The sequence below is a fragment of the Colius striatus genome, chromosome Z (genome assembly GCF_028858725.1).
Source record: "Colius striatus isolate bColStr4 chromosome Z, bColStr4.1.hap1, whole genome shotgun sequence".
Lineage (NCBI taxonomy): Eukaryota > Metazoa > Chordata > Aves > Coliiformes > Coliidae > Colius > Colius striatus.
In genome coordinates, this window is record NC_084790.1 from 82,790,275 (window position 1) to 82,814,163 (window position 23,889).

Here is a 23,889-nt window from a genome sequence, read left to right on the forward strand (position 1 = left end):
ATTCTGAGCTGTGGAACCAAGAATTTTCCTTATTCCTTACACCAACACAACTTTGAATCCTGCAAGAATAAGCAGCGTATAGCAAGTTGGCACCACAATTTCAAATTTACATTTGCACCCAGTGCACCAGGCACAATGTAGTTCCGTGTTAGCTGTTGGTGACTAACAGTATTCCTGTCTCTCAGGCCTGATTTAATGGGTATTGAGCAGAGCTATTACAATATATACTATAGTTTGCTATGCTAAGCCAACACAGCTTATTTGTAGGTAATGTCTCTCCAGCTTCAGCAGGCCTTTCTTGGCAGAAGGAGTCATGCAAGCACTGCCAAAATATAGAACACCTCTGTCCTTTCTTAAAATAAAAGCCAAAGTATTTGGAGGACTGCCACTCATTTAACTAGATTCCCCAATTGCATCATTAATTGCCATTTATGGAATTCATTTATTGCTGGGAGATAGGGACAATAAGCTTTCACAATTGGTTTGTAGTACAGTATCTCTCCATAATCTGTAACTCTAAGTGGAAGTGTCTCCAGAGAAGAATAGGATAGTCCATCCTGTGTTTAACAAATAATTGAAAGCTTTAAGGGCTTAGCTCTCTATAGTGCATGAGAACTGAAAAAGAAACTACTGTTTCTGGAGCATGTCAAGGATTTCAACCATTATTCCATCAGTCTGGTCTTGAAAGCTATTTTCCTGGGGCTGTGGTGATGAGCTCTAGGAGTGCTCCAACAGTCTGCCATGCTAGGGGAAGTACACTGGACACCTGCCAGGCTAAACCTGGATGAACTTTATGAGAAGGTAGATGGCAAGTGCTGGCACTGGTGATTCAGTTGCTGGACCTTTTCCATCTGACTCAGTATTGAACCAATGTCTATAGTATGATGCTAGAGAGGCTATCTCTAAGAAGAAAGTGCAGACTACTGAATTGTCAGAATCATTAGAGGTTTTGTGGGCATTGTTTGCATTGTTGGAGGAGTTTATAGATGTCAGTGTAAAGTAAAGCCTGAGTCAGTATGTGTTTTGCTTGAACTGCATTGAAGTTAATAGGATTGTGATGGTTCCCAGTATAAAGTAGAGTGCTGATGCCAGGACAGGAAATTTGGTTCTGATTGTACACAAAGTATATGTAGAAGAATGGAGGAGGAAAATTATTTTTGGTGTTTTTTCCAAGCTTTGTTACTCTCATCAAGGTGAGTCCTGGCTGCATGATACAGACTGTCCATAGAATTGCAGCCCATGGCACACACCATTCTCTGCTTCCTACACACAGTTGTTCCCGGATTGCTTCAAACCAGTCTTTTGTCTTCTGGGAGTGGAGAAATTTGTTTTCATTTCAGTTGGCCAAGGGCCCTGGGGCAGGGGTGGAGGGGGGAAGAAGAGAATCAAAACAACCTAAACTTTTAGGAAACGGTATTCAGACTGATTTTTCCAGCCCCACTATGGGTTTTAAGGCTTGCCACAATTTGAACTCTGAATCAATAACTTTCAACCTGCTGGATAGCTGATGGCAACTAGTTTTGAGGAAATTCATTAGCAAAACGGTAGTAAAATCTCATGCCATTGTCTCAGCTTCCCCGTTTCAAGGTTATTTCTTTTTTAGCTGCTCTCAGCAGTTAGCAGTGTTTTTATTGCTAGGGTCATGTAGTAAGTACAGAGGCATGGAATGATTGCCATGCTACATGGCAGCTTGGCCATGCATTAAAGCTGGTTGTTAATCAAACTCCTAACAAGACCATTAGCTCTGTTCTCTCCAATAGGCCAAACATTCATGGAATGAAGGCAATGTCAAATGAAGGCAGCATCTCAAGTGTCAGGTCTCTGATTTTGACTGTCATATTTATGAGCTGTATTCAGAAAGACGGCACTCAAGTGCTGTTTGATTAAAATTTACCTGAGGTCTGTTTTTCTGTGAAGCTGATGCTCAAGACGTAGGAAAAGTGTGAGCTTTAAATGGCTGCTCCTCACTGAAATATCAGTTCATTTCCCTCCAAAATCTGTGTCCAGAGATTTTAGGGGAAAGTCTCAGCTGACAGGAATGTCTGTGACTTTACCAAGAGTTCAGATAGGTGATCCCCCTCTGCAACCAGAACATGAAGAAAGACCCAAAGGAATATTTTACCTTTGAACACATATCCAGAAATTGGCCCTGTGACCACCTGAGCCAGGAGAGTCAAGACTTGAACTAAGGTACTGATTCAGACTCTCCATTGGAATTTCAGATCTATTTAAATCAGGCTTGATGGCTCAAACTTAGCTGTGGCCTAATGTGACTGAGGGTCTGAGGGTCATCTCACACCCAAGCAAGATCTTACCTCGAAAGCCTGTGTTTCTCTGAACTAAATCATGTTTTCAGTCTGGTCTGTTCAACAAAAAGTCTATCAGTATCCATCAGTATAAACCTGTCACAAGACTCCCCATGGAAATTTACTCCCTAGAAGTACAATTCCTTCTCTCATTCTCCTTTCTATTTATCTTCCTTTTCTCCATTCTGTGGATATTACTTGGTCTGTACAAAGAATTAGTTCTTCAACTTGACTGGAAAATAGAGCACACAAAATAAAAGTAGCAGAGTTATATCACAGAATAAACCTTCTCACTTTTTGTCTACAAAACAGAGAAATCCCTCAAAGATGCTGTTTCTGCCAGACACTGTTTTCAGATGGTTCTAGCAGAAGCCCAAAGAACAAAGGGCCAAACTCCAAAAAAACAGCTTCAATTCAATGCCTGCTCCTGGTTCCCTTTATCCCATCAGCCTGCTCAGGAGTGATCTGAATGATCTTTTTTTTCCCAGAGATCTGCAGGCATTTAAATGGAGACATTTTATTTCAGATCCCTTCTGTATAAGTGATGGGAGAGAGAGGAGTGAAAAGATTTCACCCTTTCAGGGCAGGCTTCTCACTAGCAGCTCCTCCTATGTAGCACTCAGGGAGATGAGCGTTCAAGAAGGGAAAGACTGAGGTTAAGTATGCTGTAGTCCCTATGAAATGTACCCAGAAAGAGACCTTCTAGGGTATCTAGAGCATGCACTTCCTCAGTCCTTGACTGAAACCAGATGAAATTACTGCAGTGTTGAAAAGGCATTTCAGTATCAGAGAAAGATCACATTTCTCAGTGGATGTTGTATTCCCTTTTTAAGTTCAAGACTCTACAATCGTGTCACAAACTTTTTTATACCTACTTGAAAATTTCCTCACTTTCTCTCGCTATTGCTCTCTTTTATTATAAAGAAAAAACCTTCTTCAGAGATACATTTGGAGGTGGTGACAGCTGATTGCAATACCAAATAACAATTCATATCCAGAGACATAAGACGACATTTTGGGAAAATGAAGAGAAAGAGGAATTTATGTCACACTCCAGCTTCAGGAAAATAAGGGGAGAAAGTAAACTTTTAATGGAACTTTGGCTTTGGTCTTTCATCCTTAGAAATGCCTTTATGACAACTGGATGCTTTCTCTTTCTTTATATTTCTTACTGAGTTCATATACATGACAATATCCGAAATATGTGATTGGTCACTATTTGTGTAGGTAGAATGGTACAATAATTATGATTGGAAAAGATCTTTGAAATCATCAAGTCCAACCACTAAGCTAACACTGTCAAGCCCGTCACTAACCTAAAGTCACTAACCTAAACCATATCCCACAGCAACTCATCTCTGCATCTTTTGAGTATCTCTAGGGATGATGACTCCATCACCTCCCTGGGCAGCTCATTCCAAAGTTTAATAATCCTTTTAGTAACAAAGTTCTTCCTCATGTCCAATCTAAACCTCCCTCTGGTGCAACCTAAATCCATTTTCTCATGTTTTATTACTCATTATGGGAGAGAAGAGATCAATCCCCACCTTACTACAACCCTATTCAGGTAACTGTAGAGAGTAATTATGGCTCCCTTCAGTCTCCTCCAGGCTAAACACTCCCAGGTACCTCAGCTGTTCCCCATCAGACTTGCACTCTAGACCCTTCCCCAGCTCTGGTGCTCTTCTCTGGACATGCTCCAGGCTCTCCATGTCCTTCTGGGAGTGTTGGGCCGAGAACTGGACACAACACTCAAGGTGCATCTTCACCAGGGCCCAGCATGAGAGGACAATCACGGCCCTGGTCCTTATGATCACACTATTTCTGACACAAGCCAGGATGCCATTGACCTTCTTGGCCACCTGGGCACACCGCTGGCTCATGTTCAGCCAGTTGTAGATTAACATTCCCAGATCCTTTCCCTTGAGGCAGCTTTCCAAACACTCATCACTAAGCCTGTAGCATTGCCCAGAGCTGTTGTGGCCTAAGTGCAGGTCCCAGCACTTGGCTTTGTTGAAATTCATACAGTTGATCTCAGCCCATTGCTCCAGTCTGTCCAGATCTTAACATGTCTTGCTAATAAGCACTGTCTTGCCTCTCCCAGAGTTGATCCAAGGTGGATATCATTAACTTCCTGAGAAAAGAAAATCCTCACTTCTTTCAAAAACAAAGGGACTGCTTTTCACAGTTTTCTTAAGGTAGTGCTTAAGACAGGGACATGGCAGAAGGCATAAGATAAATTCCAGATTTGACTACAAAATGTTATTGTTATTGTTAAACTAATAATCATCAGTGACAAGTTAATAAAACATATTAATAGTATGTCAAGCCAGTAATGAACCAGATTTTGTAGATTAGCAGTCTGGTGGCCAACAAAAACAACCCTTCTCAGGAGCATCTTGAGATGTCAAAGCTTTCACTAATTTAATAATGAAGCCTTGAGAGTTCCTTGGCTGCATTTTTATCTATCTGGAAGAAATCAGTTTGTCCCACATACTGTATACCTATGTTAATAGCTGATCTGAGTCTGATCATTTGCTTTATCTTTGACCATTGTGCTTGTATATTGTTTTTTTTTGTCTAACAATCATGTGGCCAAGGGTTATGTGGGCTCAGAATCCCAGTATCACACCTTAAATTTCATTGCATTGAACTAATCTTGACTAACTCTAGACATCAACAACATAAATGCCTACATCTGAGCTAGTTCCATAGATTCCCAAGAAAGATGTTGGAAAGAAATAGCACTTCTGCAATATGATTCATCTAATCTGCAGTAGGCACTTAAAACAGGTTAATTGAATTCTGCCTTACAAGTGTTAAAATGTACCAGTCATAAAAGGAACTACAGAGCTACCTATGCCTTTGGTACAGGTATATGTTGTAAACAACTGCAGTAGATGATCACCTTTGCCTCACCTAAGGTGGGGTAACTCACCCAGATGTACCCATTGAGCCTATGCCATCAATTAAGACACATTTTAAGTCTCAGTAAAAGGACACACACTCAAGAAAAGGGAATTCATTGCAGCACATCTCACTTGCTATGTGGTCTCAGGCCATTCCAGTTTAAAGGTCAGTTTGGTATCTCCGGCCAGTGGAGGGTGAAGACCGAAACATGCATCGCTTTCTACTCCAAAGAGCTGTCAGAGAACAGCAGCTGTCTTTTAAGACCAGTGTAGACTAGACCAGAAAAGTGAGCATTCACTAGAGATGAAGGTGTGAAACTGTGGCTAAACAACACCCTCCTGTTCCTCTTGATTTCGTCTGAACATTATACACATTTAACACTTTTAAAAATCACAGCTCAGGCTGCTACATTTCATTTTGAGTGTTCTAAATCAGGATGTCACTTCCTCATAGATTAATTCATTCTAAGGGGTTTTTTTAAGAAGTTTAGATACATTTGAAGATGAGATCTTATTGCCACCTACTTGAATGACCTCAGAAAAATAAACTTAAGTGACCACAAGATAATTCACATCTACAAGGGCTGACTCTTAAGTATTGTTTTGTTATAATTGACTGCTACAAAGCACTTTAAGACACAGGTGAAAAATAACTATCATCTTTTCATAACTGGAGATGTTCAAATGGCTTTTCCAGTGAGAGGGCTTCAATTACTAAAGCATTCCCTCAGCAGGAAGCATTTAATCTCTGTGAGGTGTAAAAGCGTGTCAGCTCATGCAAGTCTTCCATACATCTTCATGTTGCAGAGCCAAGGTACCACATGACTACTGCTTGTTGACAGAATAGTGGGAAGTCTATTCCCTCAAAAAGACATACGATTTGGATCAAAACCTTGTAGTTTGAGTAGTCCTACTTTATATTATTTGCAAAGGAATTTAAAATCAAGCCAACTTAAGTTTTTTAGCTACTGAATCTCTGCTACTCCAGCTCAGTAGGTTTTTACTTCTTTTTCCCTGATACGTCACACCGCATTCTTACCAGCTGAAATTTAAAAAACCATTCTTTACACCCTGGAATCATCATTCCTGCAGTGATCTGCTAGTGTTCAGATATGTTCATCTCTTGTGAAACATTCCACATCCTCCCTGGTCCTTTTTTGCACCTTATACTGTCTCGACCTTTCTCTTAGAAAGGCTAGGAAGCAGGTTATTTTCATGCAGTTTGAAGTGCTTTTTTATTGTCCTAATAGCATTCCAGATAAATTGCATTCTCACACAAAGAAACAGAGAAATATGTATTTCCTTGACTGAAAGGTTAAATCTTTAGCAGTTTTGAAATCTCAAGTGGAGGAGACACATTCCCCTTTTTGAGGCAGATTGTAGCAGCAGAGACCTAAATAGTGTCTCTGAGACCACCATGTCGACTCCTATCATTTGTGATCAAAAGTCAATTGCTTCTGAGAGGTTCAAGAAAAGGCCAAAAGGAGCCCCTGCTGAGGAAATGTTCAAGGATATATCACAGCCAGCTTAAAAATCTGATCTGTGCACTTATACATAAGGTCGATCCTGGAGGACCTTCTGTCAACCAGTCAAGCATCCTTCTGAAATGTAGTTAAATACAGATATGTAACAAATGGGCTGGCAGAGAAAATTATTAAGTAAATTTGTGTCTTGTCAAGCGTTTTCTGCACAATGATGCTAGTTGAAACTTTCAGAACAGGCTGCCAGTTACCTGCAAGCTGACTTCAGTAAAGATTATCAGATTTTCTTCTTTTACATAATTTTACTTTGCTTTAAGCACGCAAGCTGCTGGATTTCTCATAGAATCACAGAACAGTAGGGATTGGAAGGGACCTTTAGAGATCATCTAGTCCAAACTCTCTACTCAAGCATCCCTCATCCTTCCAGTAAAGAAGTTTTTCCTTATGTTTAAATGGAACTTTTTTGTGTTCCAGTTTCTTTCCATTACCCCTGTTCCTGTCACAAGGTACAACAGGAAAAAGGGATGTCGTATCCTTCTGACATCCAACATTTATATATTTGTAAATATAAAGGAGATCCCTTTACAGTATCCTACAGACTAAGCAGCCTCAGCTCCTGCAGCCTTTCATCATATACTCCAGTCCCCTGATCATCTTGGTGGCCCTGCGCTGGACTCTCTCCAAGCAGTTCCCTGTCCCTCTTGAACTGGGGAGCCCAGAACTGGACACAGGACTCCAGATGAGGCCTCACCAGGGCAGAGGAGAGGGGGAGCATAACTTCCCTCAACCTTCTGGCCACACTCTTCTTGATGCACCCAGGCTGCCATTGGCCTTCTTGGCCACGAGGGCACATTGCTGGCTCATGGTTAGTTTATTATCACCCAGCACTCCCAGGTCTCTCTCTGCAGAGCTGCTCTTCAGCAGTTCGACTCCCAGCCTGTACTGGTGCATGGGGTTGTAATTCTTAGGGGCAGGACTCTGCACTTTTCCGAGTTGAATCTCATGAGATTCCTCTCTGCCCAACTCTCAAGCCAGTTGAGAGTTTCACTGTTACAAAATAAGTTGTTAGAAACTCCACTGACGTACCATGTCACATTGCATCAACATCACCGTGTAATCATGGGATTACACAGTCAGAGAGAAAAACCTGTGAGGAAATTTGGAAGTGCTTTTCCAAGCAGAACTCAGCCATGCTAACTGCAGAGGGAAAGGCATCACAGTCTTTATGCAGGCTCATTTCAAATCCTTTCAAGCCATGGTTTTTCAGTGAAGGGCTCCAAAAAGTTTAGGCAAACTTTACTTAGTGAATTCTTGTCATCAGAGGAATTTTTGGAACAAAATGTTTTGTCATCAGCAAATGTTAGTTTAAAAGCACATATGGTTTAAATGCTTTACTCAAAAGATGTTTCCAATCAACGTGACAGCTGCAGAAAAGGAGGTTCCTCCCAAGCACCTAAAAGCATTGGCTTTGAAATGTTGTGAAGTTTCCATTTTAACCTAAGAGTGAGGTAACTGGCATCTTTGGTGATAGGTCTCTCTTATTTCCCACAAACTTTTCCAAAGATCTCAATTTGTAATGTTACGGTGGGTTTTTAAAAATATCAGTTTCTTAGTCTACGAAAAAAAAAATGTTTCCCACACAACTCTAGTGATTTTATCCCAATAGACATGATTCTCCCGTGCCAAAGACAGACATTTTAGTCATGGGAGGTTTACATAGTTCAGAGGAAGTGACAAAAATAGAAGCCACAACCAAAATGCCCTCTGTGCTCTGTCTGTCTACTGTGTAATATGAAAAGCCAAAGGGCTAAGAGATCCCATTTCAGTAGCAGGTTCCAGTCCAGAACATCTGGAAAAATCTGGGGCAAAACAATTAATTTCTCATTTTTCAGTAAAACATTTAAAACATAATTTGATCTTCAGCTGGCATAGATCAGTTCAGCTGCATTAACCTCACCAGACCTCTACTAATCTAGCCTGATTGAAGGCCATAAGAATATCCCCAATATCACATAATGAATATAAACCTCAGGCTGTAGCAAAAGAGTTTTGGTTAACCCCACATTGTTCATGTATTCACTGCTTAGTAAACATTAAACAAAGTTTAGGAAAAAAAATCCCCAAAGGTAGAGAAACTTCCATATGTGAGCTACGGCTTCCTAGCTTGTTGGGAAATTCAGCATGGCTCTTCCAAGCTGTCATTCAATCAAGGTTATATATGTGTTTCTCTTTGGTCCAATTCCCAGCTGACTCTTGCAAATTGTCCATCAATTCAGCCTCTCTGAGAGTATCTGCTCATCACTGACGAATTCTTCTTCTTACATTTGAATTTCTCATGGCTCCCACAAGTGGTTTCTGGGCCACAAGGTAGTTTATTTCCAGCTAGGCTGGCTTTGTGCTGAGCTGTGGAGATGAGCAGAAGTTCCCTTTTACTCTTACAGACATTCCGTGATAACACAAAAATGAAAATTATGTGATTGACTCTGTTCCCGATCTGAGTAGTTTTTCCCCCACCATACAGGATCACCACAAAGCTTATTATAGAGACATGATCTCTGTGAGAAACAACATTTTCCAGCCATAATATCTTTGAAACAGGCTGTTCTTCGCTAGGTTTGGCCCATTCTCTTCTAGACTTTAAGTAAACAGAAAAAGTATATTACACTCTGTCAATCCCCCACAGTCTATGCAGAACTGTCCAAGTCAGCACAATCTCGCACATCATATTTTTGGGAAGAGCCATCTGTCATAAACAAAACGTGGCCATGTGTAGCTCACTACCATGCACTACAATGTGGAATCCCAGCACAGGATTTCTAATGACTCTGGTACTTCAGTCACTAGATTTTGGGGTGAGGAAGTGGTGCAGGATGAGGAGCAGCTGGTGTCCAGCTAAAGACTCCAGGTAGCTGTATTGCCTTTGCTTGTATTTTCTTATGATTATTCATACCAAGGGCAAACTGTAATTTTGCTGACTTGGCGTTTTTCATGCTTTTTTCTAAAATTCATCTGGTTTTCATAAAAGTTTAACCCATGACTGAAACTGGAGATGCAAAGTCAGTCATGAGGATATACTTGACAAAACAAGGCGCTGTGTCAGGCATTGTCATTACAATTAGACATAGCTGAGAATCTGGACCTAACATACACAAATAGTTGCTTCATCTGTGGCTGTTTTACCCAGCAAATACATATAATTGAGTTGGCACTACAAGTATCCAGAAATATTTGGATAAAGTTTTGTGAGTGCTGTGAACATGTTGAAATGTTTGCGAGTTGAACTCCAGTAAAAAATTGAAACTTTTAAAGGGAAATTTTCAGAGAACAGAATTTTTTATAATCCTCAAGAAGTATTGTTGTACTAGTTTGGAAACATAGAACTGTCTCATTGTTGTAATGTTGAATAACATTGTAATGAAAGATTGAATATAATGCACTACATTAAATTGCACTGTGAAATCAGTAGTTACTATAAGTCAAAACAAAACAATATGGTAAACTCAAAAATGCTTTTTTTGTTTTGTCAAAACACATCATTTCTACATTAGTGGTACAAATAAAAAATCAAAGCAATTTGCTGAGACATTTTTCTCATAGAAAATGTCATTGAAATACTCAAGTTCCTGTAAAATATTTCAGTTTCAATAAACCTTCATTTTAAACGTAAAATTGTTCTATCAAAATTCTTTTCACTGGATTTGCTCTACATCCATCATAGATTATGAAGTTTATATTTCTACTTGATTTTACTTTCATATGATATTCTGAGACAGGTTAGTGAAAGAAATTTGTATTAGCAAGCTGTTATAAAGCCAAGGGACAGATTTCTTAGCACAGTAAATACACAAGACCAATACCAGCAGAGTGATTGCTTTTGTGCTTTGAATTATTGTCATATAAAATTTAGCTTCAACACATCTGATATAGATAAAATCCAGAGTATTAAAAAGATGACATTTGGCATTTCATAGAGCCCACTCCATATTAAACACAAAGAATCGACTGAGCATTTAAGCACTTTCTTATTTAGTGTGTGAAAAATCTCAACAAGGCCTTGAGATAACTCCAACACCAAAGGCAGTTGCTTGCTTAAGCATCTCACTGAATCATGGCCACACAGTTTGGGAAGACACAATTGCTGCCCTTAAGGGGTTGACCCAAAGCTTATTGAAGTCAGTGAAAGTTTTCCGTTTAGTTCAGAGGTCTTTGGAGACCCAAAGAAGACAAGTAAAGTATGAATAAGGGAGAGGGGAAGGATGGTATGTATCATACTTGCTTGTTTTATCCTCAGGATTATCTTCAGCTGGGATCTATAGATACCATCTCCCCATATTTCTTCATCTCTAACAATACTTGTTGCTGATTATATAAGAAATACAAAAACAACACTATACAAGAACTGGATTGACTATTGGGAATTTCACCATTCCATTGAACATACACATCAAGCATCAGGAGGTTAAACACAGTCGATAGTAACTTAAATCAGCCTTGAGGACGAGCATGTGGATTCAAGTAGCAAAGTCAGTAAACCTGGGAGTTGAATACTCAGTTCAAAGGTGAATGAACAGAGGGCAGATTTATCACAGGATAAAGGGCAAGGGGTTTAAGGCAGTCATTCCTGAGGCAGAGTAACTCTCTAGCAACATGAAAAGTAAAATTTAGTTTGGAACTCAGTCCCACACACTGAGATCTATTAGGTAATAAAATCGCCTCTCAAGAGAAGTGACTGGAGCCTCGCTGTTTTGAAACATTAAATGCTTCACCAGACAGTCTTAGAAAATGTGTTGGAGGGAACAATTCTACATTTATAAAGAGAAGCCAGAATAGGTCTCTTCTGCCTCTCATACTAGTGATTAACTGATAAACTTATGCCTGACCTTACCAAGGGCACAGGAAAAGACAGTAGTTCCACTGTTATCTATCAGGACTATTTAGATTCTAATATTTTCATTTTCATTTTTTTTTAACTGCACAGCTTTGTGAGGAAAGCAATTACAATTAAAAGAAAAACCTTTTGAATAACCTCTAGTTAGCCATTTCTTGTATTTTGTTTCCTTGGCACAACGTTTTATATCCTATAAGAGGATGTCTTGATCATTTCTACTTGATTGGAAGCTTTGAACATGTAGTGTTTTAACAAACAGTCTTTTTGCATGTGCAGATGTATGTTTAATATTGTGGGTGAGGTTTATGGGAAATTTGTAAGGCAGAAGCCCGTGTTCCATTTTGAAACTTAATAATTTGAGAGACAAGTTTTCTTAAGCTCAGAAACTCTCTGAGCTCTGAGTGATAACATAAAATTTACATGTATCTGTCTCACCTTTCAGTCAAAACTGGTCTTGTATTTAACTTACAAAGTTATACTTAGTGATTAAAAATGATCACAAATATCTTCTTTTCCCTACACAGTTTTTGGTAAGAATTACATAATGTATTCCTTCTGGGCATTAGAGGACAACATGTGGAGGAGAAATTCAGGGTCCTGCAATTATGATTGATTGTATGGTGAGTCATTTATGGTTTTAGAGGCAGCCCATTTGAATATATTTACTGAAAGCAAATGACATTGTGAATTTTAATGCAATGTAGAGAAGCCCAGAGCTTTGGATGAGCGCCTGTTATTGTTAAAAATTCAATGAGAGAAAGGAAATAAATGAGTAGCCAAGACCAATGTGACCTTTACTAGTATTCAAAAGGAAAAGAGTGGAGAAAAATGCTCCTGAAACTGGCATTTAGCAGTCACATCTGCCAACTGAGAAACTAGTTAAATCTCTACATTACTGTGGTTTTGCACCAGGTTACTCAATTTGGTGTCAGATGTGGGCATTAGGATGAATTCTGGATAATTTCTCAAGGTCTCTCCTGAAGATTAGCTGCCAGCCTCTGCAGAACGTTATGCATCATGTCACTGGCACTGGTGGGATATAAACTCTTAGAGCAGAGGCTTTTTTGGTAAGCTGGACCTGGTTTATGACAGTCAGGAGTAAGAACAGAGTGGCAGGATGACTATGTGAATATGATTTTGGATATAGCCAAAAAAACTTCAAGGTTGCACCAGTTCATCTTGGCTTTTGATTTACCTTATGTTTCAGTGCTTGTCAGTCACTAAAATTAGAGAGTTTTAGGGTAAAACAAAACTCAAATTAGGTTCAGTTCCCCATATTATATAATTAGTATCACTAACGTGCATGCATGAGGGCTAGGAAGAGATAACTGGTGTTGGGAAATGTTAAACTCCTACTTGCAACTTTCAGGAATGATATTCAGTAACTTCCTTTTGTAGGCAGAACTGGAGATTAAATGAATAGTTGGGCTTTTCTGATGCAGCCATCCCTATGCTACCCTCCAGTTTGTAGAGAATGTATTGTTCAGAAGGGCATGTGCTCCACTCTAGACAACCATGTCGGAAAACTTGGACACACTGAGAAAGACCAGAATGTGTAACACTTCTGTATTGCATTTTATGGCTGAGGAACTGTCAGTACTGGAGCAAGGTAATTTACCATCTTTATCAACCTCTTGTAGGATCCTTGGTTTTATAGTGTTTATATGTCTCCAATTCTAAATCATACCCATGCTCAGCCAGATGATGACAAGACAATGGCTTCAACTGTGGCACTAGATAAGCAGGTAATACTGAGGCACCTTAAAGATATCCTTTAATTTTGTATTAAGGCTCAAGAATCTTTGGGTACTGTGCTGTGCACTAGTTTGAAGTCCTATGTGATTTAAATCTTTTTTAGGGAGTTCTCAGGTACTTAGGGAACATTATTATACTCCACAGAAGTATAATAATAATTTGGTTGAGTCAAAAAAAAAAAAATCACGGAGTTTATTCTCAGCAAGCTGCTACATGTGGTTTTTGTACTCTCTTCCAGTTGTTTAACCACTGTAGTCAACACACATCATTATGCAATCACCATCAAAACATTTTCCTTGCTGACTCTGGCCTTGACTGCAATATATAATACAACACTACACATAGGTCCCAACCTGACTACTACTGCAGCCAAAAGCATTTGTGCTGTATCAGCTTAGTGGTAATTAATCCCGCTGAAAGGCCAGGCCAATTAGCAGGCTGCTCAGCCTAGGTCACTGCATGATTCTGCTTCCAGGACCCCAGCTGCTGCCTTTGCATGATGGAGCTTTGTAGATGAGATGCAACCTACGACAAGAGATAGCTGCAGTTTCTTCAATGCAGGTGAAGCTCCAACACTTATGCCTTGCATAAAATAATAGAATCATAGAATCATAGAATCATAGAATTGTTTTTGTTGGAAAAGATCTTTAAGATCATCAAGTTCAACCACTAACCCAAAGCTGCCAAGCTCACCACTAAACCATGTCTCATGGCTTGCTCTGTTCCACACCACTATTCCCACTGGCTGAATATTAGCCTGGAGGAGTCTTTCTACCAAGATTAACTTTGGTTTTGAATCCGTAAGCACTAAGGGTAACTTTACTTTACCCAATGGCCATGGGAAGGCAAATCCCTGAGGCTTAACGCTGGCCAAGGCTGGAAGCAACACCATGAAGCATCAGCACATCTTGTCAGCCCACGGACTAATGTGTATCCAGCCTGGGGCAGGCCATGCCACCTGTCCATTTGCTGTTTCCTTTTCTTCAAAGGCATTTTACCAGGGGTTTGGTCCAAATATAGGCTTCCATTTGAGCTATTCTCTCAGGGCCAACAGACACGAAGCCAGTCTTACAAAAAGCTTAACTCATTTTGGCATCTGGAGGCCAGACATGAAACCCCTCAGTGTCTAAAGCACTAGGTGCCGGTGATTAAGCACTGAATCCCATCATAGTTGTCCATATGGCTACCAGCACAGTAAGCCAGTTTAATGAGAATTTTTTTTCGATTCTGTGTTAAAATTGGCAGTAAATAGCTACCGGTAGAAAATCTCAAACAAAAAGTTTTGCTGTCAAAATAGAAATGCTGGCAGGATTTGAAAGAATTCAATGAATCAGCAGTCATTGATTCTTAGTGCACAGTGGAATACATCTCACTCATTTTAGCTATCCACAATTTATAGTCTTGCTTAAGCTTTTTTCTATGTTTCCTAAACAGAGAAAGAGAGAAGCACCTCCAGGAAATGATTCATCTTCTCCTAAGATAGATGTCTGTAATACGTGGGATGAATCACAGTTGAAAGAGGATTATCTTTCTCCTTTGGCATAAAGGGGAACTAGATGACCTGCTGAAACCTGATGAAAGTACACCATCCCTGTCTTCAACGGGGACTTGAGCTGTGTTTTCTAGCTAAAGCGTGAAAAAATATGGGGCTGCAATAGCCAGCTAAACCATCAGTTGTAAATGAATTCTCATTTCCCAGATAACTCAAGCAGACATTGGTTTCGGTGTGAACAAATGTAGGCTAACAAGGGCTGCTTTTGAAAAGTATCCTTCATAATGGCCTGACTTTAGAGAAGAAAAACCTCACTGTAGCATGTGGAGGCTGCTGAAAACTGAGTGGCTTTAAAAAAAAAAAAAAAGGAAAAAAAAAATCATTTATCTAGATGCCTAAATATACACCTAGAAGTGCAACTTTGGCCACCTTTATTCAGAGGCGTCAGCCAGTGCTATGAGGTCTGCAGAGAAAACTGACGTAACCAGCTCTGTTCACTCCAGGGATAACAGGAGGGAGAGAAAGATGTCCACCTCCAAAGCAGCAATAGATGCCAAACTGGAAGGCATCCAGCTCAGTGGCATGCAAGAAAAATAATACATTATTTCAATGCAGGCATTTGGGTTTATTTGGGGAATCAATTAACAATAAGTGCATACATCCATTTACAGAATGGTAGTGTACCAGACATATACACACACAAGTTGTAATTGAAAACTGAAATAACGCCAGGAGGAATAATCACTAAAGCAAAACAAAACAAAAATAATAAAAAAATTAAAAAAGCCAAGAATAATATTTCATAAAATAAAATAATTCATCCATCTGCAGTCGTATCCTTAGGGAGAGGCCACAAACTAACAAGCAAACAAATCTAGATAGAAGTGAAAATAACATTGTGAAGGCAATGGAAGGAACAAGGGAGAAATTTCTTTGCAGATTAGCTGCTTATGAACCAAAAAGTATTTCAATTTGATCACTTGTTTGTAGATATGTTTATCAGAGGATGGGGAATTCCATCATTGTTCCTACCATCCTGAAGAATAATTCTTCTCTTCTTCAGACATTTTACTATCACTATTTATTGGCAAAGCCACAGAATTCAGGAGCTCTTGTCAAAGACAACAGTTGAAGTCTCCAGAGTCTACTTTCTTTACTTAAACCACGAGAATCCCAAAGGTTAATCAAATATATTTCTCTTCATCTTTTGAGGGAATATGTACCATCTGAGGCACCTAAAATCCCAGTACCAAAAATCCCTAAGTGCCAAAGATGCACTTAACAGCACCTAAAAGGCACCTAAAACCCTCAGGAAAGTTAGATGCCCCAGATGTGTCTGTCTCTAACTCAGTTCCCTTAATATTACCTTGTATGCTGGGATTTTAGTTATAGATTTTCAAAGATTTATCTTTTTAAAAAAAAAAGGGAGGAAAAAGCAGTGCTGTCTTCTCTAAATCTGGACATATGCTATGTAGTCAAATAGGCCTCTGTGGAGGAAATCTCAGGGGGCCCTACAATTAAGGAAATCTTTTTTACGGGAGATCGTCATTGACTCTCAGCCACTGCACTTCCATTAGCTGCCTATAGGTATGCTAGTCTGCCAAACCTTCAGTACTTTATAGCTTTCTGCTTTTGTTTGGATCATTTTCTTTTCCCAGGAATGTCATTCATAGGAATTAAACTGCCGTTCTTACTGAAATCCATATAACCTGCAGGAGATATGACTTTTTTCCATACCATATGAATCAGAAATGGAACTGATTTGCTAAGACGAAGGAAGACTGGAGATGAATCCAATTAGCAGTGCTTTCAATACACCATCCTTCCTCCAAGAGTTCCTCAGAGGTACACACAAGAATTCCCTTTGAGAAACTATGGACTTATTTTGCCATATAAGCCTGTCAGCAGTTAATGATTGTATACCCTAAAGTATAAGAGTTTACATTACATTGTATTTTCATTATGCATCTATCCCCTGCAAGATAACTTGGAGTATTCCCAGCTACATCTTCCTCCTGCTAAATCACATGCTCAGTAATACTTTATGGTAGTGAGTTTCATAGATCAATTAAGCATAGTAGGAGGGAAAAAAAAGGTCTTTGTCTACCATGAAGAAAAACATTTCTCCCTGTTGCACAGTCTCTGACTCACCATATCCTTATCATGCCTCTCCAAGGTTCTAACTTTTCAGCTGTACAGCTCTACTTAAACTCATCAAGGTACTTCAATGCCTTCCCAAGGTAACTTAATCTTCTTCAAACTATGCTTTTTTCCTTTTTTTTTTGTATTTTCTTCTTTCTTATAAGACACATTAAATTAACTTTTCTTCTTTTACCAAATCCTTCTTGAACCTTGTTCTATTAGAAGACAACCACTTGCTATTTGGTGGCTTACATGTTCCCTGGTCACAGATGAGGAGTGATGAATGCCTGGAAGTGGTCTGTCCATCTGCCCTCTGTCATGTCACCCTTTGGACGACATGTAAAGAGCTCTAATAGAGTGGAGGGAAGTGGTTTTTTCCATTATGAAGGAGAAACATACAGATTTTTTAATTGTTTCACATGCTTTAAGAAACTTATTTGGCCACTAACCAGTTTCTAAAAGTAAAGTTTTCCTCCTACTGCAATAGAATGCCAGGTATTACATAGCCTTGCCTTGCTTTCCCTTGCAATTAGTTTCTGTTGACTTCTGTTTGATTCTAGGTGTTGATTTTTTCATTCATTATTCCTACCATTCTTCCTGTGATTTTTCGGTCTCTCCAGACATACATGCCTCCATTCTGGAACGGGATTATGTAGTCCCAATGACTCCTTTAATTGCTCAGCTTTCATGTTCCTCTTCCATTAGTGGAAGAATAAAGAGAGAAGGGGGGAAAAAAAAGATGAGAAAAGTCAAGCTATAAAGTATGACACTGACTTCTGGCCCAGGCTGGGCCCAGGTAATCCCCATGCAGTTACAGCAGAGAGTTAGAACCTTTTTTAGCAAAACTTAACAAAGCCTACAGAGAGTTGGGAAAGCTTGGGGCCTGAGGCACCACTTGATTAGGTCACTGTAGACATGGCTGGGGAAGAAGTAATACTGCAGAGATATATAGCTAGCATGGTATGCTGAGAAACAGCTCATGAAAAAACAGCATCAGTTTCAATAGGGCTGAGAAAACCAAGAGAAAATGGGAAGGGTGGTTCACAGACTGTGGGCTAACCCTGTTAAAAAGGACTGCCTCTGGAAGGCCTCACAGCCTTCCCTTCCCTTCCCTTCCCTTCCCTTCCCTTCCCTTCCCTTCCCTTCCCTTCCCTTCCCTTCCCTTCCCTTCCCTTCCCTTCCCTTCCCTTCCCTTCCCTTCCCTTCCCTTCCCTTCCCTTCCCTTCCCTTCCCTTCCCTTCCCTTCCCTTCCCTTCCCTTCCCTCCTTCAGATTCCTGTGGTCTAGCAGTGAATGTCTACTGAGAGACAGTTCTCTCCATCAAGGTTGTCCATGCTGATGTGCTCCACTCAGGCTTTCCAAACACACTTTGCTTTTACTGGCTTTACCAGCTCATTTGGATCTGCATCTCAAGCTAGCAAGCACTCCATGTGCCAATTGGTCAAACTACCTGTCCGGTCTGAAGTGATGGTTGGTGCCTGATCATCGTTACAGACACCATTAGCGCTTGCTCCTGTTGGAAACCCAGGAACATTTCATTTCTGTTTCATATCAAGAAAGTTAAGAAAAACAAAAAGGGTTTTTTTCAGGTACATCAGCAGGAAAAGACAGATTGGGGGAATGTGGGCCTGCTGTTGAATACAGAAGGTGTCCTGATGACAGAGGATGCAGAGAAGGCTGCATCTCTGTGTAGGTCTCTTCTTATCTATATTAAATACTCCCTGCTCCTGCAGCCTTTCCTCATAAGGAAGATGCTGGAGACTGAGGGTAGATCTCATTAACATTTACAAATATCTAAATGGTGGGTGTCAGGAGGTTGAGGCATTCTTTTTTCCTATTGTATCTAGTGACAAGACAAGGGGTAATGGGATGACACTGGAACACAAAAAGTTCCCCTTAAACTTAAGGAAAAACTGTTTTACTGTGAGGGGGTGAGGGAGCACTGGAACAGGCTGCCCAGGAAGGGTGTGGAAGTTCCTTCTCTGGACACATTCCTGTGTAACCTGATCTAGGTGGGATCTGCTTGAGCAAAGGGTTTGGACTAGATGATCTCTAAAGGTGCTTCCAACTCCTACCATTCTGTGATGCTGTGATTCTGTGATATCGACACATTTAATACAGGAAATATATTGACTGAACATTCCCAGGGTCATAGTTACCTTCTTATTTTCTGCTTTTTTCCCATGTGGTGGCTGATCAGATGTCTCTGTGCTTGTGTAGTACAAGCTCCCCTTCCTTCACCCCCTCAATGGATGCTACCACCTTGCAGAAGTTTTATTACTTTCTTCTGAAGTCAGATATGATTCACTTTATGATATCTAGATGAGTACAATTCATGCATCTGCAGCAAACCAGGACTCCTTATAGAGTCCTTTTCATCAAGAGTGAGTGTTAGTGTAATATACTTTAGCTATATCTTCAGTATCTGTTTTAGGAAGGCATGCTACTTTTAAAGTGCTTTTGTCACCACTGACACTAAAAAGAATTCATGGTAACTCATCCACAGAAATTTACATTTAGTCAGGTGACTGCCTCCATAGCTGAGTAACCTGTATTTTGTGCCACAGAACCTTGTCAAATTTCTATGACTCACTATTTCTTTCTGCATTGATAATGTCCTCTAACTTCGTGTCACCAGCAGACTTCATCACTGTACTCTTGCCCTATGTAAGTAATAAATCAGTCCACTGTGACAAGAAATTCCACCAGTAGCTTTCTCCCATGCAAACAATCAGTGTCTCACTGAGACTCTATGAAGTTTTCCATGCAGACGGTTTATCGGTCATCTGTCAGTTCCTGCATCTCTTCCATAATAAATTGTTATATGGCAGCACACAAAACGCATACTGCATTGGCAGCTGAGGCTTTTATTTTTTAAGGGCTTTATGTTGAGACAAGAAGATAACAACTCTGTGCTCCTCCAAGTACCTACAACACAGCAGCATTCATTGTCTGCAAAGCAGTTTCATATAAACAAGCAATTGATTATGTGTGTTTAACAGATGCCTTGTGATATCAGTCCTATCCATGCATGTGTTTTATCTCCTGTTTTTTCTCCTGTTGCATGATTCTTGGCTCTGTAAGCCTGTACTGAAATCATGCTTAGATCCCGGCAAACAAAAAATGGTATCAGCAGGAGTGACAGTTGCGCCTTGAGATCATCAGGAGTGAAGCACATACCACTGAGGCCACCTGGTGTACAAAGCAGAGCTGCAGTCCACTCCTTCAGCAGAGCCTACCATAGATAATTAAGGAAAAAAAGACAAAAACAAACCCATCACTGTGTTTAATAAGAGCCTAGTCCAACTCCTCAAAGACAGAGCTAAGGCTACCCGACCTTGCTAAGCACCAATGAGCCTTAAGAGCAAGATGACTTTACTAGCACAGGAGAGAGTAAACCTATAATGCAAACAGGGCAGTAGGGTAGAAAAGGTTCATTTTGTGAAATGGTTTGGTTCTGCAGTATTACGACTGTGAGTAAGGATGGGATCAGCCTTGCTCTTCCTCTTGTGTCCCACATGTCCTCATCTGAGAAGTGAAGAAAGCATTCCTTCAGCATAGGGTCCTTGCATAATATCCACTTCCTAGTGCTGATGGCTAAACATGAGTGTCATGCTCTTTTACTGTTCCCTTTTTTTCCCCTTTTTTTTCTACCCATCTTGAAAAGCATTTTGTCTAGCTGCTCGGATGTGAGAACAGGCTCAGTAAAGAGAGAACAAATTGTGCCATGAAATTAGGATTTGGAATGATTGCATGTAACTTGAGCTTGAAAGGGTTTCTTTGCCCTTGGCTTATACACATCTTACAGACATTTGTAACTGAATTTCGGGAGCCAGGACCATATGACTTTTCAGACAGATGTAGCTTGCAGTGCCTCTCATGCCTATGTGTATGCAAAGCTCCATGGCCAGTGTTCTGAGTGACAGTAGTAAATCACAGTGTTACTGTCATGTGACTGACACATAAATGTTTCTGTGGACATCACAGTCACAGCACAGGCACAACCCTGCGTGGGCCTGGTGATCATTGGGTAGGAAGTTGAATTACAGCATCATCTTGAGAGTGGAGCTCATCAGGACCTATCTTTGAAGCCAACAGCTAAATGTTCACACGCAGGAGGTCCAGCACTTGAATCCTCTGCTCTGTGAAGCAGCCTGGGCTGTTGTCTAGGCTTCTTTAGTGGTTGCTCACTCAGGGATTGTGCCCTCAACCAGAAACCTAGCAAGCTGCAGTTTTCCTCTGTCTTTGGGATTCTACTGCTGCCCTTCAAATACATGAAATGTCTCAGGGCTGGTCAAGGGGGAGGAAATAGGGATTCAAATATCCTTAACTATCCCTGATTGAACAAAAAAAATTGCATAATCAAGTTACAAATTCTTTGAAATATAACCAAAGCCCCTACAGAAGTAATTCTGCATAGAAACTTCATGGAAAAAACATGCTGTCTCCATGAATGTGAAGTAGATTATTTTTGCTAAATCAGAGACAGAGTGTTGTATTTGTCACCCATCTGCTGCAGTCTGGCTTGTACAAAAAATCCTGTCCATACATTTTCCATATGTTACAAGGCAATTTCGATGTCTGAAAGTTAGTCATAGAGATAAGCGAGAGATGCAGTGTCATCCTCATCTAGGGTACAAGTGCTCCCTGCAAATACATTCACCAGCAGAGGTGGAATTTTTTTTTTTTCTCATTTTCTTTTCTATTCAGTGGCCTAAAAGAAACCCAAGAGAAAATCTTAGGCAAGTCTACTAGAAAAATATTCAAGATTTCCAGTTATGAAAAAAAAATAGCATAATAACAAACTTTGTTTGGAGTCAATGAAATTTGTTAACTCCAAAAATAAACATCTTCTCACATCCTGAGAGAATTTAGAGATTTTTTTTAATTTAACCTTTTTTTTCTCTTTTTCAATGTAGTCAATTTTTAAATTTAAAAAAAAAAAAAAAGATTCAAGCAAAACTCAAAATAGTTCTTAAAAAAACACTGACATTAATTACCTTGGCATTTCCTGAATTGAAATATTTCATGTGGAAAAACATTTCAGTACAAAATGCTTTTAAAAATTGGGCCTTTATTGAGTAAAAGAATTTGCTGAAATGGACTGTGATTCATAAATATTTTGGAGTCTCCCTTAGAAGTCTCTTTGTTTCCATATAAAATTAATTGTAGGATGCTAGATGTCCCCCATTTATATTGCAGCTCCTGCACTGAAAATCTCATTGTTGGGAATTATATGTCACTCAAATCTCTCTGGCTTGCTTTTCTCATTCACTGAAATTATCTTTACCAGTTTTCCAACAGGGACTCTGCACTGACACAGTCACTTTCAAGTACCTCAATGCCTACTAGGAGAGTAGATGCATGAATGGCTTTTTAGGGGTCAAACACTTCAGCAAACAGACAACATGTCAACAGCTTTTGCTCCCTCATAATCAGGTGCTAGAAAAAAAAATTTACACAGGCAAAGAGAATATCTCCTGCAGAGTCTCATCTGTAGAAATTCAGGGTGCTGTTATACCCTGAGCCTTAGCTTACACTAAGTATGCTCCAGAATTAATGCTGAGTCTAAGTGATCTGTTATTGCAATAGCACGGTGACAGTCAAGTTTATGAATCAGATTGATTGTTGATTTTTTTGTTTGTTGTAGTGTGAGGCCATTTACTGCAGAAAATAACAACTCACCTACCAAAGGTAAAAGAATCACAATAACCTAACCATTATTAAAGGGACTCATGCTCTAGAAACCATCAGGTATCAAGAAGCAGAATTCAAAGTTACAGAAATTATTTGGAGAAGAAACCAGTTAAGGCTATCCAGGCAATCTTTTTGCTCTTGAGTTATCAGCAGAATACATGCTGAAATTCTTGTTTTGCCTGGCTTAAGATCTTTGTTTTCAGAGATTTCAGGTCTCTTTCAGAAAACTTTCCTGTAAAGTCTACTCAGATTTCCTATTTTCTCTGCCTTAATTGAATCATCTTGCTGCTAGCTTTACCCTGAGTATCACATCAAATAATTGCTGTTCTCCTTATGTGTTAGCAATCTCTTGAAGTTTGGCTTTTTGTAACTCCTCTTAATCGCCACTTCCAGTGCATGAATATAGATATGATTCTTTTAATTCTCCCTATAAACCAATGCCTCCAGCCTTCTAATTAGAGGAGAGCAACTAAAATGAAGTGATTCTGCTCCTCAACAACTCACTGGCAATACCAAGCTATTAATCAAATGTAGTTTTCCAGTTGCACTTGAATCATGTATAAACAGAGACAGACTGTGCAGGTCAGAGCTGCAGATTTACTTTGGCACGCTCAAGTGTCTTTACACTTCAAGAAATTCGATGTCTAATCTACACGAGGCATCTGGCCTTCTCTTAAAAACAAGAGAGGGAGATGTGAAGATCTGGACATCTTGCAGGCAGCTGAACCATCTTTTACAGGAATATTTCTCTATCCACCTCAGAAAGTCAGACAAGTCCCTCAGAGACAAGATGAAGATGCTGACGTTTAGGGGTGCATAGGTAGGTGTTCACAAGTGAGTTGGATGTCTACACTCCCAGTAAACATGAGTTCAGACAACAGATCATAGGTGTTTTGAAAGAGCAGAACTGGCCTTTGGAATGTCTACAGTGCACTACCTGGGTAGGCACTGACTGCAATGAGACTTGAGACATACGTGGGTGAATTCTTCAATTTTGGTGTTTCACTGTGCAAGTTGAATCCCACTGTAGGTATCCAGTTTTCTGATAGCTAACTTGGAGAGAGATATGTTCTCTCCCAGCTACATTGTCAACTTCAGATACAAGAAAAGGTCTCCACCTGACTGCCGAAAGATGTTCTATTCCAAAAGCCAAACAAACCATATTTCCACCTTTACTGCCAGTTTCATAGGTCAAGTTCTTCCCTTTGTAATGTCAAACA